At 49.3% G+C, this 17,159-nt stretch overlaps 1 protein-coding gene across 3 annotated transcripts in view; it reads left to right on the top strand.

The window, feature by feature from the left end:
* Positions 1 to 17,159, top strand: part of TMEM87B (transmembrane protein 87B) — a 919,680-nt gene that overhangs the window by 509,925 nt on the left and 392,596 nt on the right. The gene's annotated exons all lie outside the window — the stretch shown is intronic.

Here is a 17,159-nt window from a genome sequence, read left to right as displayed (position 1 = left end):
AAGGAACACGACACAGAGGGATGTGCGTCGTGCTCAAATGCATTTGAAGTCTTTGCGCGAGTGGGCCGCCAAACTTGCTTATGGGCCGACTGTCTCGAAATCCCCAGCCGGTCGATCGTCTGGTCCTCTGAGGCCAAGACTGAAGGGCCCACCCCCGAAAAAGAGAAGAAAAAGCATTGATGGAAGGCCAAGAATCTGTCAGACTTGAGGAGCCACTCATCCTCATCTTGTTCACATAAGAAGCAGAGCCACCGTCGTCAACACGAGTCCAGCTCGTCATTGGAGAAAGGTAAGCCCTCAGCTGGGCTGACAACTCTAGAGGAGTGGGAAGGTTTCAAAAGCCATATGCTGGCCATGTTTAATGAGCAGGCTGTTGCAGGTGTGGGTGCGCCCCCTGACTAGCAAAGCGAGACTGTTCATACGCCAAAACGTCAATACCATTGACATCGGAGAAGCCTTCGGGCTTGATGCCGAAAAAGGCGCAGAAGCCCTCGACACATGGCCCTTCCTGAGGCCATTGAAACGCTGATGTCCCTGACATCACGGTGGTACCCAGGCCCTGATCGACTCCAGCGTCAATTTCGATGGAGCCAAAAGATACATTGTCTGCGCAGACTGTCGGTGGCAAGTCCTTTGTCCCCCTCTCCAGGTCAGGATTCTTCCAGTCCATGATGTGTATTTTCGGCCCCAACTATGGCGATGATCAAGGGGACATTGATCCCATATATACTGGGGTAGGAGTTGATTTTTTTTGACGAACAAGTAGACCTGTTGGCACTTGGCCAAGGGCTGCATGTTGTCAGCGGCCTAGACACATCTCCAGATCTGGATTTTCAACAGGGCCAGCCCTACACTCCTATTCACGCTAAGTTCAGGCCCTAGTGGAAAGGATGGTAGGCGCCCTAGGTCTTAAGTCAGCATCAGTGTCTACTCCGGGCTACGAACTGACGGACATACTGGACGAGGGTCCTGTGAAAGAACACAACATGCCACTCAATCTGGCAATTGTGGATCCCCTAGCCTCCTTGTGGCAGCATGCCTGTTCCATTCCCTGAGTCAGCTCTGCCTTTACCTTTACAGGGAAGTACAAGCCGGCGAGAGGAGACCCATCATTTCTGGCTTCTCACCCTTCTCCGGAAGGGCTTGTGGTACAGGCAGCTACAATATCCACCAGACCTGCGGCATCCACTTCTAATCTGCCCCCAGATAGAGAAGGTGAAAGTTTCAACCTCATGGCCAAGGCGGTTTTTACTTCTAGCAGAATGGCGCTGAAAGCCACCAATGTAGCCTGTGGATTCGCAAAATACTCCTTTGGTTTATGTAAAGCTATGGAGCATCCGGCCGAGTAAGTCCCCGAAGGTGCAATGCGGGTTGGATTTTTACAGCTGGTGTAAGATGGGGAGGAGGTGGCCAGGCAGTTGCTGCAAACGGGCCAGGGCACGGCAGACTGCGTGGGCCGTTCAATGGGATCAGCTGTAGTCTTGAGGAGACAGGCATATCTTAAAACCTCTGTCTTCCCTCCAAATGTTCAGAATAGGCTTCTGGACATGCCTTTCCAAGGAGAATTTCTTTTTGGCCAGAAGGCGGACGACTCTTTGGAAAGGGTTAAACATACAAAATTAACCTGCAAAATTGTGGGACCTAGCTGCGGAGCCAGCCAAACCTGCCGTCAACTTAGCTTCTAGAGGCAGAGGCTATAGGTGCTATGTGCCTTACATCAGAAAGGCACAGCTCCCACAGGCCAGGCAGAGGCGGTTCTCGGTCTCCAGAAGGGGCAGAGGGACTTCTAGAGGCCAGCAAATGGCGGCAGCGGTGGGGGGGGGGGGGGTGTTTCCTCCCTTGATGCGGCTTTGATTTCTCCTCCCACAACTTACCAATTGGTGGACGGTTGGCAGAGCATTGGCTTCAGTGACAGGAGATGACCTCCAATGCTAGGGCTCTAAAAATTTTTCGGTGGGGTTATTGTCTGCCCGTCTTAAGAAAACCCCCAGACAGTCCCTCACCTCCGCCAATCCAACCGGGACAGGAGCTCCAGGAAGAACTTCGAGCCCTGTTGTTGAAGGGTGCAGTGGAAGAGGTACCTCGCGAGGAGAGAGGATCGGGTTGGTATTCCCGTTATTTCCTGGTGCCCAAGAAGGGAGGAGGTCTACGTCTCATTCTGGACCTCTGGGCCTTGAACAAGTTCCTGAAGGACAAATTCAGGATGGTGACACTCAGCAAATTTCTCTGTGCTCTCTAACTTCAGGACTGGCTGGTGTCAATAGATCTGCAGGACAATTATTTCCATGACCCAATACATCAAAAGCAGAGGAGGTTCTTGCGGTTCCCCACAGGTGACAAGCACTATCAGTTCACAGTGCTTCCCAATGGGTTGACCTCTGTGCCAAGGGTCTTCACCAAGCTCATGGCGGTAGTCACGTCTCACCTCAGGAGATCCGGGGTCTATGTATTCCTGTACTTGGACGACTGGCTGATCCGATGGAAGTCAGCGGGACAGGTCTCGTCTCATGTAGAGGACACCTGCCTGCTACTGCACAAGCTGGGCTTCCCCCTGAATTTGAAGAAGTCTCAAGTTACACCAGTCCAAATGCTCCAGTTCATCAGAGCAGTCCTAGACACATTGGTAAGGAAGGCTTTCCCTCCCGAAGAGAGGGCCAACAGCATAGCACAGATGGTGGAATAGTTGAAGTTGCACCATTACCACCGGCTTCCTTCCTCTGCTTCTTAAGTCTCATGGCCTCCTGTATTTTCTAGTGCCATAGGTCAGGTTGCGGATGAGATCCCTTCAGTGTCTCCTGAGAAGTCAATGGTCTCGGTACCTCGAAGCCCTCACGGTTCCCCTAAGGGTGTCAGTGGTTGACCTCACCTGGAGAACCAAATCTTGCTCTCAGCAGTTCACCTGGGGGGACCGGGAACGTCCTGGCAGATGCTTTGAGCAGGCAGAACATGGTCTAACACGAGTGGGAGGTGTGCCAGGAGGTTTTAGAGGTAGTCTTCTCTCACTGTGGTACCCCATCAGTGGATCTGTTTGCCACCGAGGCCAAAAGAAAGTGCAGACCGTTTTGCAGAGAGAATTCCCATCTAAGGGCACACTGGGAGATGTGTTTCTGGTTGATTAGACCTTCCCTCTGCGCTACGCCTACCCTCCGGTTCCCGTCATCCCATGGGTTCTCAGGTGGTTGAAGAAGTTTTGTGCAACCATGCTCTTGATCGCCTCGGACTGGGTGAGGAGAACTTTGTACTCCGACCTCTTGGATCTGACCATCTGTCCATTTTACCGTTTGCCTCTGTGCCTGGATTTCATGACCCAGTTAGCAGGTCGGGTGCTTCACCTACATGTGCAGCTGTTGAGAGGATGAGGTATGATGACTGGGACTTCTATGAGGAAGTACTTGAGGTGTTGCTGGCTGCACGCAGACAGTCTACCAGATCATTGTATGCGTGTAGGTGGAGAAGATTTGAGGCATGGTGTAGGGAACGCGAGATTGACCCCATCTCTTACACCCAAGACTGCATTGATGAGTTCCTTCTGTCACTGGGCTCAGCGGGCCTTCAGGTCACCACAGTCAAAGGATATTCTGCGGCCTTGCCTTTGTTTAAAAGGTCCCCGGATCAAGGTTCCTTCTTCACGATTCCGGTTACAGCCCAATTTCTGAGGGGCCTTATAAATAAGTTTCCGACAACTCCCTTTGTTGTTCCAGACTGGGATTTTGATCTGGTTCTAACATTCTTGATGGCGGATCAGTTTTAGCCCATGCATTCCTGTTCATTATGGCTGCTATCCTTTAAGACAGCCTGGTTACGATTACATCAGCCAGGAGAGCTGGCGAACTTCAGGCCTTGTGTTGCGAGCCACCGTTCCTACGGTTCTTTTGGGAAAAGTTTCCCTTAAAGTAAGACCTGGCTTTCTTATGAAAATGGTATTTGAATTCCACCTTTCACAGGCCATCGCCCTATCGGTTTTCTACCCCCCACACATCCCTCTAAGGAGGAAGAGCAGTTCCATCGCTTAGACCCCAAAAAGGCCTTGAGCTTTTATGTTGCTAGGACATCTGAGTTCCAGAAATCGAACCCAGCTGTTTGTGGCCCATTCTTTTTCTCGCAAAGGTCTGCCGGTAATGAAGCAGACTTTATCGCGGTAGATCATCCTTTGCATCGTGGAGTGCTACCAATCTGCATCCGAAGAGCTTCCTTCAGGTATCAGGGCATACTCGATGAGAGGAGTATCTGCCTCTAAGGGCTTACAGAGGGGTGTTCTCATTAGGGACATTTGTTGTACAGCCACGTGGTCCTCCTTGCACACATTTACTAGACACTATTGTCTGGATGATGCATGCGGGGCTGACGCACGTTTTGGTAGGGTAGTGATGCAAAAACTGCTATTCTGCCCACCTCTGTCATCTTAACTGCTTGGGGAGTCTAGCAGATAAGGAATCTGCAAGAGAAAAGCAATCCATTAAAGGAAAAATTACTCGCCATAATGATCTTACTATAGATTCTTCTCCCGCAGATTCCTCATTGCCCCTTCCTTCCATCCCCACTCAGAAAGTTCTTATGGCCCGGCGCACCTATCTAAAGAAGAGATACCTGATGATGGTTCTGATCTGACTGCTCCTATCGGACTAGTCATTTGCTTTTAAAAAATAAAAAAATTCAAATGTTTCCATTGATTCTAGAAAGTCTTTTTCTAAACTTTTTCATTTCTGGGATGTTTTCCCTTTTCGCATTTTTTTGTAGGCTGATTAGCCTCGTCTCCCATTGTTTACTCTGCAGGGTTCAACCACAGGGGAAAAAGGGGGAACTGGGGTGTGGGGCGTAGTGATACAGTGTGTATATGTCTGAATGTGTGTGTGGGTGTGTATATATATATATATATATATATATATATATATATATATATATATATATATATATATATATATATATATATATATATATATATAGATGTATATATAACGATGAAAAAACGTTGTTAAAGGGACGTTATGGTTACAAGTAAAACCGAAAATCCCCTGAAATTTGCCAGTTATGGTAGCTAAGCAACCATAACTCGCGTCACTACCATGCACTGCTAAGAATAACCCCCATGACATCAAAGATGACATCACAGATATGATTGATGACCTCACTGATGATTATTTTGAGACCCCCCCCTCTAATTTTGCCCCCTCTTAACAGAATCCCACCAAACTTTGCAAACAGATTCGGAATCAGGACGGGAATATAATAGAAAATTTTCATGCGGTTTCATGGAGTGGTGCCAAAGTTATATGCCATCCAAAAACTGCCCCCAAACATCTGAAGTGTCCCCGAACTTCTCAGGACTGTTTGCGAACATCTGAACTGTTCGCAGACTTTTGCGGCAAAAACCACCCGTTCTTTAGCTTCTTGCAGCCATATTCCATCCCATCCTCATCAACCCTCACCTCCCCAGAGATTATTTGATGAGTTTGACAAGTGCAATGTTGTGTTTTTTAATGTTTTTACCGCGATGTCCGCGGACACCGGCCATTGTCCGCAAATACCAAGATGGCAGGCATTTCAAAAATCTGACGCACCTCACGCTAACCAATCAGCGAACACGTTGTGTGTCTGCGGACATGATGCAAGTCTATTAGCAAGTCTATTACCAATCGGTGTCCTGTCCGCGGAGCGGACATAGATATGAGACATTTTTTTGCCTTACGTTTGGTCGTTTAATAAAAAACTACTGGATGGATTTACACCAAATTAACAAAAGCACGCTTTCAGGACTAAGCCGCTGCTCCTGCCGCATTTGGTGGAAATCCGTCCAGCGGTTTGAGCTGTAGGCGTGAGCAAAGTTTTTTAAATTTTGGGACCCCCCTATAACTTTTCCCCCCCTGTACCAAACCTCACCACAATTTGCAAAGAAATTCAGAATGGGCCATATACTTTTTTTGCAGAGTTTGGAGAGGATTCGTCCAGGGGGAAAAGTGCACAAAAAGTGCTCTTCCTATGGGTTTAGCAACTTAACCATAACTAACGTGGGCTGTGTAATAAATATATATATTTCTGAAGCTTGTGGATCTGCTTAGATCACATGCTATGCATATGGCGAAATCTATTGGTAGCTGCAGAGTATTACATTATTTGTTTTTGAAACTCAAAAAGGGGCGTCGACTGGAAGTGCCAGTAATAGTATTCCTAGTGTGACATCCCCTGTACCCATGGTCCTTCACGTGTCGAGGTCCCTCAGGTTGTTTTTTTCCGCCATCATAGTCAGACGTAAATTGTAGAGTTCTTTCTTCTGGCTAACGTCATTAATTATACAAAGTTAAATTTTCTATGGCGATGGCTCCCAAGGACAGATTCCTCGACGACGACTGATTCAACCGTCTTGATGAATTTTGACTGCGGCCTACCTAGGCCCCGATGGGCCTCGCCCCTTTACAGTAGGGATATTGGGGGGAGGTCATAAATTCTTATTTTTTTAGAGAATGCAGATTTCCCTATTCTTCCCTTTCCATCGCCGAGCTGCCATCTCTCTAGATTATAGAGAATACAACATTTAAATTCTGCCCTTCCTGTAACAGAAAGTTTCCCTGCAAGGACTCACACAGGGTGTGTAACCTCTGCCTTCCCAGGGATCATCCCAAAAAGCAGTGCCTGTTCTGCAAACCTTTTCAACCTAAAACACTAGAGCCGGAAGACCAACCGTTCGGCCCATGCCATGCAGGCCGAGGCCGCCATGGTCCTGGAGGGGGCCTCCAGCGATGTTGGCGTCCTAAGTAACGCCGAGGGAGATCGGGACCTGATGGCTTCCCGCATGCGAGCCCCTGACTCCAACAGGCATGCCAGCGGTTCTGCTGCGGAAACGACACCCGGCTGCTCAAGCACCCACACTGCACGCCACATTAAAAACACTGCCCATGGCCGACAGTTGACCGCGTCGTTGGCCGATAAACCACAGACGGTGTTGAGGGAAGATCTGAAAAATCCCTGTCCTCTGGGCCATCGCCACATGACAGGCCCCCAAAACAGACGCCGAAGTCTGTTTCCAACACCGCAAGCAAATCAGCCAAGTCCTCACGTACTGACGACCGTACGTCAAGACACGTTGACGGCCCTCTCTGATAATTCCAAAATGAGACAACTCATTAAAAACCACATCCGAGACACACTCCTCAAATCTAAAACATTGAAGCACTCAAAATCTCTGATGCCCCTAACCTCAGAAACACCTTTTTAAAATGATCAATAACACTCTGCCCCTAGTGACACCCTCTCAGGTGCAATGCACCACAAACAACCCTCTACTTTGCCCCCCTCAGACCCCCATCGACGTGGAGAGGGCAGGAGCCCCCCACCAAAGTCCAGGACCACAGGACGCCCAGGATCTCAGCGGAGACCTCCCGACTCGACGGAGGTGGCGTGTTCCCCTCACAGGATCCGCAGAAGATTTCTGCCATCTGCCCCCCCCTGGGCACCCCCCTGCATCTGGCCATCTGCTCCCCCTGGGCACCTCAGCACAGAAGCCCCTGCTGCCTCCTGCGCCCCTAGAAACACGCGCACCGACATTTTTAAAAAAAACAAAATGTCGGGCGCGATGCGGCCCGAAAGCGAGGCTTGGCATTACACGTTGCCTAGCAACGGTGTGTAGGCTGCTTTTAAGCCCACACATCCGCCGGCAGGCGGAAGCCGGCGGCCACCCAAGGCCAACATAAGGCCGTCTGCCCTGTTTGCCCCCCTCAGACCCCCATCGACGTGGAGAGGGCAGGAGCCCCCCACCAACGTCCAGGACCGCAGGACGCCCAGGATCTCAGCGGAGACCTCCCGACTCGACGGAGGCGGTGTGTTCCCCTCACAGGATCCGCAGAAGATTTCTGCCATCTGCCCCCCCTGGGCACCCCCCTGCATCTGGCCATCTGCTCCCCCTGGGCACCTCAGCACAGAAGCCCCTACTGCCTCCTGCGCCCCTAGAAACACGCGCGCCGACATTTTTTAAAAAAACAAAATGTCGGGCGCGATGCGGCCCGAAAGCGAGGCTTGGCATTACACATTGCCTAGCAATGGTGTGTAGGCTGCTTTTAAGCCCACACATCCGCCAGCAGGCGGAAGCCGGCGGCCACCCAAGGCCAACATAAGGCCGTCTGCCCTGTTTGCCCCTGTTCGCTCCGGGGAGCTACTGTTACTGATAGACCCCTGATTCCCCACGCAAAGTTCACAGGCAAACTCTGCATTAAGGAAAAACTTTTTTTATGGAATGAACGCGGATGATCGTATATTTACTGGACATTAATCCACGTGAGTACTGTTACTGTTAAACTGCTATGCTATAACTAGCTACAGTAGTGCTCCCCTGTTACCCCTGTCACGTGCTATGCCCCATGCCCTGGATCAGACACCCATTGTCCTATGCTGTGCTTTTTGATCATTATATGGTTCATGCTATGCCTGGTGTTGTGCCTCACGGTAACCCACAAGTGAATTGTGCCCCATGGTCGCCTGCAGACCACATTTCAGTTGTGTTGTGCCCCATGGTCGCCTACAGACCAGTTTAGAATTGCATTGTGCCCTATGGTTGCCCACAGACCACATTTCAGTTGTGTTGTGCCCCATGGTCGCCTACAGACCAGTTTAGAATTGTATTGTGCCCTATGGTCGCCCACAGACCACATTTCAGTAGTGTTGTGCCCCTTGGTCAAATTGCTCTTTGTGATATTGACTGCCCCAAACTGCCCTGATTTACTTTGTGATCTGACCAACAGCGTTTTTGCCCACCTACCTGTACATCTCTTGTTTACCAATGCAGCCCCCTAGCCCACACCCCAAAGCGCCTACATACCTCCCTTCCACTTTTTCCATCTTTCTCACATCCCTCTCCTTTCTGGCCACCTGCAACATGCTGCATGCGCACCCAGACCAACATGCCCACCTTTGCCCTACCCCACCATCTGATCTCATACACAACACACCGGCATATGCACTCCATCCCCATCCCACATTCAACCTCCTTACCGATCCGGTAGGACACCACCCACTCCACCTCAGGCTCTGTAGACTAAGAACTCGCACCAAACACCTCCTTACTCTCCGCAGTACTCCACACTCCACACTCCACACTCCTTAGGAACTACAGACTCAGCTCTCGCACCCATTCTTCAGCCGCCCAGACTTCCTTCCCTGACCACGCTCACTACCTTAGCTCGCATCACACTGCATGTGCCACGCCCAAGCCTCACACACACAAATTCACACCGCCCTCCCCCAGCACCACCAACACACACACTCTACATCCAAACTTAAGATGCGCTCTCATCAACGCGCGCTCTGTCCATGCCCATGCCATTGAAATCAATGACCTTATCACCACCCACAATCTCGACATACTTGCCATTTCCGAAACCTGGCTCCATGAAGCCTCCAGTCCTTCCATTCACCTCGCTCTCCCTGAAAACTATACCATCCTTAGACAGGACCGTAAAAACTTAAAAATTGGTGGCGGCGTCGCCCTCATCTTTAAGGACACCCTCTCCATAAGAATGTGTAATCAACAATGGGACAATAACGCCGATCTCCTCACTGCCAAACTAGCCCTTTCACCTAATTGCACCATAAACTTCTTTATCACCTACAGACCACCAGGATCTCCCCTTGACTACCAAAAGCAACTCCTCCAAAACATAGGCAACAACCTCAAAAGCACCACCAACAGCATCCTTCTAGGGGACATTAATCTTGGCTTAGCTGACCCGAAGGACAAAGCAGCCGCAAATTTAGCCAAAGAATTATCTAACATGGGGTTCGAACACAAAATTACTGCACCCACTCACAGCAAAGGCAGATCCATTAACTGGCTAGCTGATCACAACTGCTCATCTGCAATTACCTCCATCTCAGCCCTTCCTTGGACGGACCATCACCTCATCCAATTCACCATTCCTACCACGCCCACTCATAAAACCTTAACTCATGCCCCACCCGCTAAAGTAAGAAGCTCCAAAAAACTCACTGCTGCCAACCTCGCCCCTCTCCTTGATACCCCGCAACTCAAGCATCCACTCCCCCTTGACCCTACATCTCTAGCCAACATCTACTCCAGCACACTCACTCAAGCCATCGATTTCATTGCCCCGCTAGAAGAAAAAAAAGGGAAAAAATCAATACACTGCAATTCCTGGTTCACTGAAGAACTATCCGTCCTGCGCACTAAGAAACGCAAAGCCCTATCCAGGTGGCAAGCAGCGCCTATCCAATCCTCGCTTAATGACTTTAAAGAGATCTCTCTGACCTACAAAAAAGCCATATTCCTTGCTAAATCCGAATCCTACAACCAGAGAATCACTAATGCCAGTTCCAAATCAAGAGAAATTTTCTCCATATTCAAAGAACTCACCACACCAGCCTCCAGCCCAGACGAAATCATCAAGGATGAAGCATGGTGTACAGGCATCCAGGCTGCTCTCCTCAACAAAGTTAAATTACTCCAAGACAAAATAGCCTCCCAACGCAAAGCTCTCAACACCCCCACCTGCCCGCCCATACCTCTCACCTACAACTCTCCTTCACAAACACCCCTTTTTGCCTTCAGAGAAGTCTCAGAGACGGAAGTCAAGGACCTCCTTAAAAAAATCAAACCCTCCACATGCAAAGGGGATATCTGCCCACCCTCCGTAATCAAAGAGTGCGCAGAATACCTCACCCCCATCATCACGGCTTTTATCAATGCCTCTTTCGCATCTGGAAGTGTACCACAATGCCTAAAAGAAGCCTGGGTCCGCCCGCTCCTAAAAAAACCCTCTCTCGATCCTTCCTCCCCTAACAACTATCGCCCCATCACCACCGTCCCCTTTCTCCTTAAAATCCTAGACAAAGCCGCACACAATCAAATCCAACACTACCTGGAAACCAACACCATCCTAGGCAAAAGACAGTCAGGTTTCCGCAAAGGCCATGGGACTGAATCTGCTCTTCTAGATTTAAAAAATCAAATTACTAAAATAATGGACACAGGCAAACCTGCCCTCCTCCTTCTACTCGACCTTTCTGCAGCATTCGATCTGGTCGACCACAGCATTCTCACATCGCACCTCTCCAATGCTGCACACTTCTCAAACAAGGCTACCACGTGGATCACATCCTTCCTTGAAGGCAGGGCCATGAAAGTGTACTCTGACCAGGATAGCGCCCCCCCCACCACTATCAATTGTGGAGTCCCACAAGGGTCCTGCACCGCACCGACCCTCTACAACCTATTCACCAAACCCCTCTTTGACTTACTGGACTCCCTCAACATAGCGTACACCAACTACGCTGATGACACGCAGGTCCTCCTCCCCCTCTCTGGAGACTACGACCTTGACTCAGAAGCCCTCCTCAAAATCTACTCGACTATCCAAACATGGATGGCTATCAATGGTCTCTGCCTAAACGGAGACAAAACCGAAATCATCATCATAGCCCCTAACGAAACTCTAACCAAACACAGCCCCGATTATTCGCACATGATCATCGACAGTATTAGCATACCTGTCTCCTCTGCCGTCAAGACCTTAGGAGTCTACATTGACGCGACACTCTCAATGACAAGACAAACCAGCGCCATTGCCTCAGCTTCTGCTCTGACTACCAAACTCATCTACGCCATAAAACCCTACCTCACCACGCCCAACTGCCTCTCCATAGCCAGAGCTACTATAGGAGCCAGATTGGACTACTGTAACGCCCTCCTGGCAGGCACCTCGTCAGAAAACCTAAACAGGCTCCAAATAGTGCAAAACAATGCCCTCCGTGCTGCACTACACATTCCCAAAACTGACCATATCTCACAGGCCAGAAGACGCGTCCACTGGCTCCCAGTCAAGGAAAGGATCAACTTTAAAATCCTCACCCTCACACACAAATGCATCAACCACACAGCACCCCCCTACCTATCTGAAACTATAACCAAGAACTCCTCCATCCACCCCAGAAGAAGTCATCACGCCAACCAACTCCAAGTACCCACTGTAAAAAGAGCCAAAGCCGGCGGCATTGGCTTCCCTCACATAGCACCTAAGCTCTGGAATGCCCTCCCCAACTCGCTCAGAGCAGAACCATCTCTGTATCTCTTTCGCAAATCCCTCAAAACCACGCTATTCAACTAACTCCACCTTCCCTTCACCCACTTCAGCTCGCACACATCTGATACGAAAAGTGTTCGACACGAAATGCTTCCTGTAATGAAAATTGCTTTGTAACCATCTTCCTTCCATTGTAACCAGACTATGTATGTATTCATGTAACAGCGCCACGATGCCCCCGGGCTGATGTGCGCTTTAAATAAATCCGAATAAATAAATAAAATAAATAAAAATAAATACTTGAGATGCTTTCCCCACTCCTGTTTCCACAGTTTTCCCAAGAGCCACACAACGGAACCCTGAACAATTTGATAGGGTAATGAGGAGAATGTCTACCTTTTTGTTAAATTTTTTTTATCAACACCCTGATCAACTGTTCAATCTCCAAAGGCCCTTCAAGGTGAAGCAGCTAAAAAGCAGCCCAACGCCAAAAAGCCCATCCTAGTACCTCAGTAAACACCCCTGAGGACCTATACTACATTGACACTTCAGGCTTGCATGAACCTGGTTCAATAGCGACCTAGGAGACCAAGGGGACCTAGATGACACAGACCAATATTATGATGATGACAAGGATGATGATGTATGCATCAGATAATCCCTGGACCATCATGACTAACCCGTAGCTGATTACCCTATAGACATTCAGCTGCAGTATAAAGAGCTCCTCTTAAAAGCTGCAGAACATTTTAAAATCGATACCCAGGAGGCTCAAGTAGGCAAGGACTTTGTAGAGGACATCATTGGGGATAAAAGGTCTGCAGAGCAGTTCATACCACTCCTGCAGTCATTCCAAAGGTGCATTTAGCCTTCATTACTTACCCCCAACCTTAGAAGGGCAGTTAACCCTCGTATTGAGAAGCTGTTCAAACCAGACCCATTATACATCAGGGATCAATTAATGCCTGATTCTCTTGTCGTGACCACCACGAGAAAGAACAGGCCCACCCTAAGCCTCTGCCGAAGCCCCTCCTGACAAAGAGAGCAAGAAAATATATACACTGGGCAGGAAAGTTGCTTCCTCTGCTGCTTACCAAGTAAGAATAGCCAATAACATCACACTCTAGGCAGGTTATAATGGCCACAAATAGGACGAGGTCTCACAACAAATCGATCCTGTCCCAGAACCCGTTAACCTCTTGAGTGCCAACGACGAGCTATCTCGTCCTTGGGATTACCTCCCTGTCGCCAAGGACGAGATAGCTCGTCCTTGGCGAGCAACTGGAGGTAATCTAGCCCCCTGGCAGTCCCCCCTCACTGCCAGGGGGCTAGATTACCTTAAGTTGCACGTCGGCGTGCGTAAAGCACGTTGGCGTGAAAGTTAAAGTAATTTTCACCGCAGCAGCAGCCATTTCGGGCTGCTGCGGTGAAAACAGAAGGTGAGTGTTCACCTTTCTTCGCCAACAACAGATGTCATACCTTCTCGCATTCCCACAGGTTTCCCGACGAAAAAGGTACCTCACATGTGTGGTTGCACCTACCGGGGGCGCAAAAGGAAAAGGGTAACCGGCTGGTAACCCCAAGCCGTTCATTTGGGCAACCTACAGATTTGGGCCTAGGGTGTCGAAGCCAGCAAGGAAAACAGACAACCCCATGCATTTCCCAAAAGAGGACACCCATGGGAATGCGCAGAGGTCTGACTTGCGTGAAGCAGCCCAGAATGTATTACCCAGAACCCCAGACAAAGTGAACATTGTGTTTTTTTCCCACCAAATATCACACTTTGTCGGGATTGTGGCTAATAAAAACTGGGGCAATTTGCGCAAGGCAGACCTCTCTGTATTCCCACGGTGTCCTCTTTTGGGAAATGCATGGGGTTCCCTGTTTCCCTTGCTGGGTTCGACACCCTAGGCCCAAATCTGTAGGTTGCCCACATGAACAAAATGGGCAGTGGCGAAAGGTCTGGGGTTACCAGTATGTTACCCTTTTCCTTTTGTGCCCCCGGTAGGTGCACCCACACATGTGAGTTACCGTTTTCATCGGGACACGTGTGGGGACGCGGGAAGGTAGGCCATGTGTTGTTGGGGGCGTGTTTCGATGGGTGTGTCGAGCGAAATGTGCACATTTCGGACTTTGCAGGGGTGTCTGGGTAATACATTCTGGGCTGATTTGCGCAAATCATACCTCTGCGGATTCCCACTGGTGTTCTCTTTTCGGAAATGCATGGGGTTCCCTGTTTTCCTTGGTGGCTTGGACACCTGAGGCCCATATCTGTATGGTGTGCCGGTCGGCAGAGAGTCTGAAATTCCGGTCTGAAAACAGACTTGGGGTTACTTGTGTTTTAGGCTTTCCCCTTGGCGCCCAGGTAGGTGCACCCACACATGTGAGGTACCGTTTTCATCGGGATACCTGTGGGAACGCGGGAAGGTTGTTTGTGTTGTTTTCATAACGTTTTGACCCATTTGCTGGTGCCCTTTGTCACACAACCCTTTCATTTCCCAAATGTGACCTACATTTATTCGCTGCTTTAGGCACCATACACTTTTGTAACCTGCACAAGTCACCTACCCTTGAAAAGGTCTGCCTGTGCTCTTTCACAAACTATGTGCTTGCCGTTCCTCACCACATTGGTTTTCCCGATTTACACATGGTAAGTGCGTCTGTTCAGGCCGTGAGCGTAAAACTCCTGTGTACCATGGCTCAGTGTTTGGCTTGTGGTATTGCTTGTTTTGTAAAACACTACAAAAAATGTGTGCTCTCCTAACTGCAAGAGTTGGGGGGGAATGTAGCGGAGCATTGCTTTTCTCAAAATTCATAGAAGCCATTGCTGTACCAAGCCAACCATGTCCAACACATACCTTCTTTTTCGGTCATTTTCCCGCTTTTCCCCCAATCTATGGCAGTTTCCCATACCTAGTTGTTGCCTGACCTACGCAAATCACCCTTTTTTAAACTTGGAATTTTGTCTACTTTTCAGAAATATATGCCTTTCTGTCCTCCAAATCGGCTTTCCTACCCTTTTCTCCCATTCCCTCCATGCATGTCCATTTGGCAAAAATGGCCAAAATCGCCTGCCTCTCACAAAACGGTTGATAACCACATAAAAATATTTTTTTTTCTCATTTCCACTCAACCTGTTCTTGAAAACCAAGAAATCGGGGAACTCAGCGCAGCAAACCATTTGTTCCTAGCTCTTACAAGGAAAAAACCACAGGCTTCTTTGTACATCATTTTATTGGCATTTTCTGAAAAAACCCAACATTTTCACCCTTTTTGCTTATTTTCTCTCACCCCCCTACAGTAACCTAGGATTCCTGGGTGGCTTTATGACCGCCTACATGTGGGAAAAAAAGGAGCCAAATTTGGCAGAGATAGCTCATGTAACAAAAAAGTTACAAGCCATTGAATGGCCACATACCAAAATCACCAAAAATAGTCAGGTATTCAATAACACAAATATTTTAGGGTGAACCCTCCTTTCAACAACAACTCTGATACTGTTAATTGACATTGCCCATCCAACCGCCCCTCCCTTACCCTACCCTCCTCTTCCCCCTGGGAACATTTCTCCATACGTTCTGTTCCAGGATTCACCTTCAATTATAACAACACCTGAGTGGTTTCGGGGGTACAAATTCCAACGTATTGTCTCTCCGAGTATCGACCCATCTTCCAGTCTATAATCCGGTCAGGCCAGGCCCCATATCCCATGTCTTCCCCTCCATCTCACCTCACCCAAAAGTAGTACAAAATTGTTGCCATTCCATTTCTGCCATCCCCCCTCTCCATGAATAACCGCCATGATCTTTTCCTTCGTTTACACTTCCTTTGCTGTGTTGATCCATTCTTTCAATGTGGGGAGGGCCGCCCTCTTCCAGTGTCTGGCCCTATTCGCCTAGGCTGCCACGAGAAGAAAATGCACCTATGACAGAAGAGCGTTCCATCTATCTCCTCTTTTCTCCAGGCCAAACAATATCAGCATGGGGTCCAATAAGAACTCCCCTCCTCCCGCTTCCTTAATCCACCCGAGGACCTCGGACCAGTACACCGGCACCAATACACCTGCACCCTAGGGCAGCCCCACCAAATATGCTAGTAGTCTATCCCCACATCCATGCCAACATAGGGGGTTTACCGCGGGGATCATCTTAGATAACCGCTTAGGATCATACTGCCATCTGTGCAATACTTTTACGCTGTGCAGCTTGTATTGGCTGGAAATCAATGTTTTGAAGGATCTCCCGACACATTTGTTGCCAGAGATGCTTGTCTAACTCTGTGACCAGGTCTCTTTCCCATCTGTGGCGCAACCCTTGCACCGCCTCCCTTTTAGACTCTAGTAAGGCTGCATAAATGCGCGACATGAGGCCCTTCATCTCCTTTTGTCCATCAAGGACACTTTCCACTGGCGTAAGGTCCCTTTGAATAGAATCCCTCCACTTTTCGGCCGCGAAGATCCCTTTTAACCTAAGGTAGAGGAACACTGAGAGTTTACCTATATCTTGGGCTGCCTCCAATTCCTGAATGCTCAGAAATGTCCTATTCTTCCACAGCTGGCCCACTCTGGAGACCCTCCCTCGAACCATGTTTGCTACATCAAGACCTCTGGTATAGCGTCCTGGACCGGGGTTACCTTATATGGCTCATCGGTGAGGGCCATGATGTGACCCTTCCCCTTTTTCCACCCATGCTTAGCACCTCCCAGTGGACCGCCAGAAATGGATGTTCACAAATTCTCCTTGGGAGCCTCCCCCTCGGGACCCAGAGCCATTCCCCCAACATTGCTGGAAACATATGCTAATTCTCTAGGTATACCCATTGTCTCTCTGGGTCCTCCCTCAAGTGCGGGACACACTGCCCTGATTTGTGCTGCCCTATAATACATCATGAGGTCTGGGAGTCCCACGCCGCCTCTACCCTTCGGCAGTATCAGCATCTCGTATCCCACCCTAGGTTTCTGGTCCTGCCTCAAGAACCGCAGGATCTGTGATTTGGCCTCCCTTAGGTGTGCCTCCGGATCCCGTACTGGGACTATTTGGAAAAGACATAACACTCTCGCGGGGACATTCATTTTTATAGCGTTCAATCTTCCCATCCACGATAGCTGTCTCTTACCCCAAGTTGCCATCTCCGCAA

The sequence above is a fragment of the Ambystoma mexicanum genome, chromosome 4q (genome assembly GCF_040938575.1).
Source record: "Ambystoma mexicanum isolate Mex_15411 chromosome 4q, UKY_AmexF1_1, whole genome shotgun sequence".
Classification (NCBI taxonomy): Eukaryota; Metazoa; Chordata; class Amphibia; order Caudata; family Ambystomatidae; genus Ambystoma; species Ambystoma mexicanum.
The sequence above is the reverse complement of the archived record's forward strand: the minus strand, read 5'-3'. Positions and strand labels throughout refer to the sequence as shown.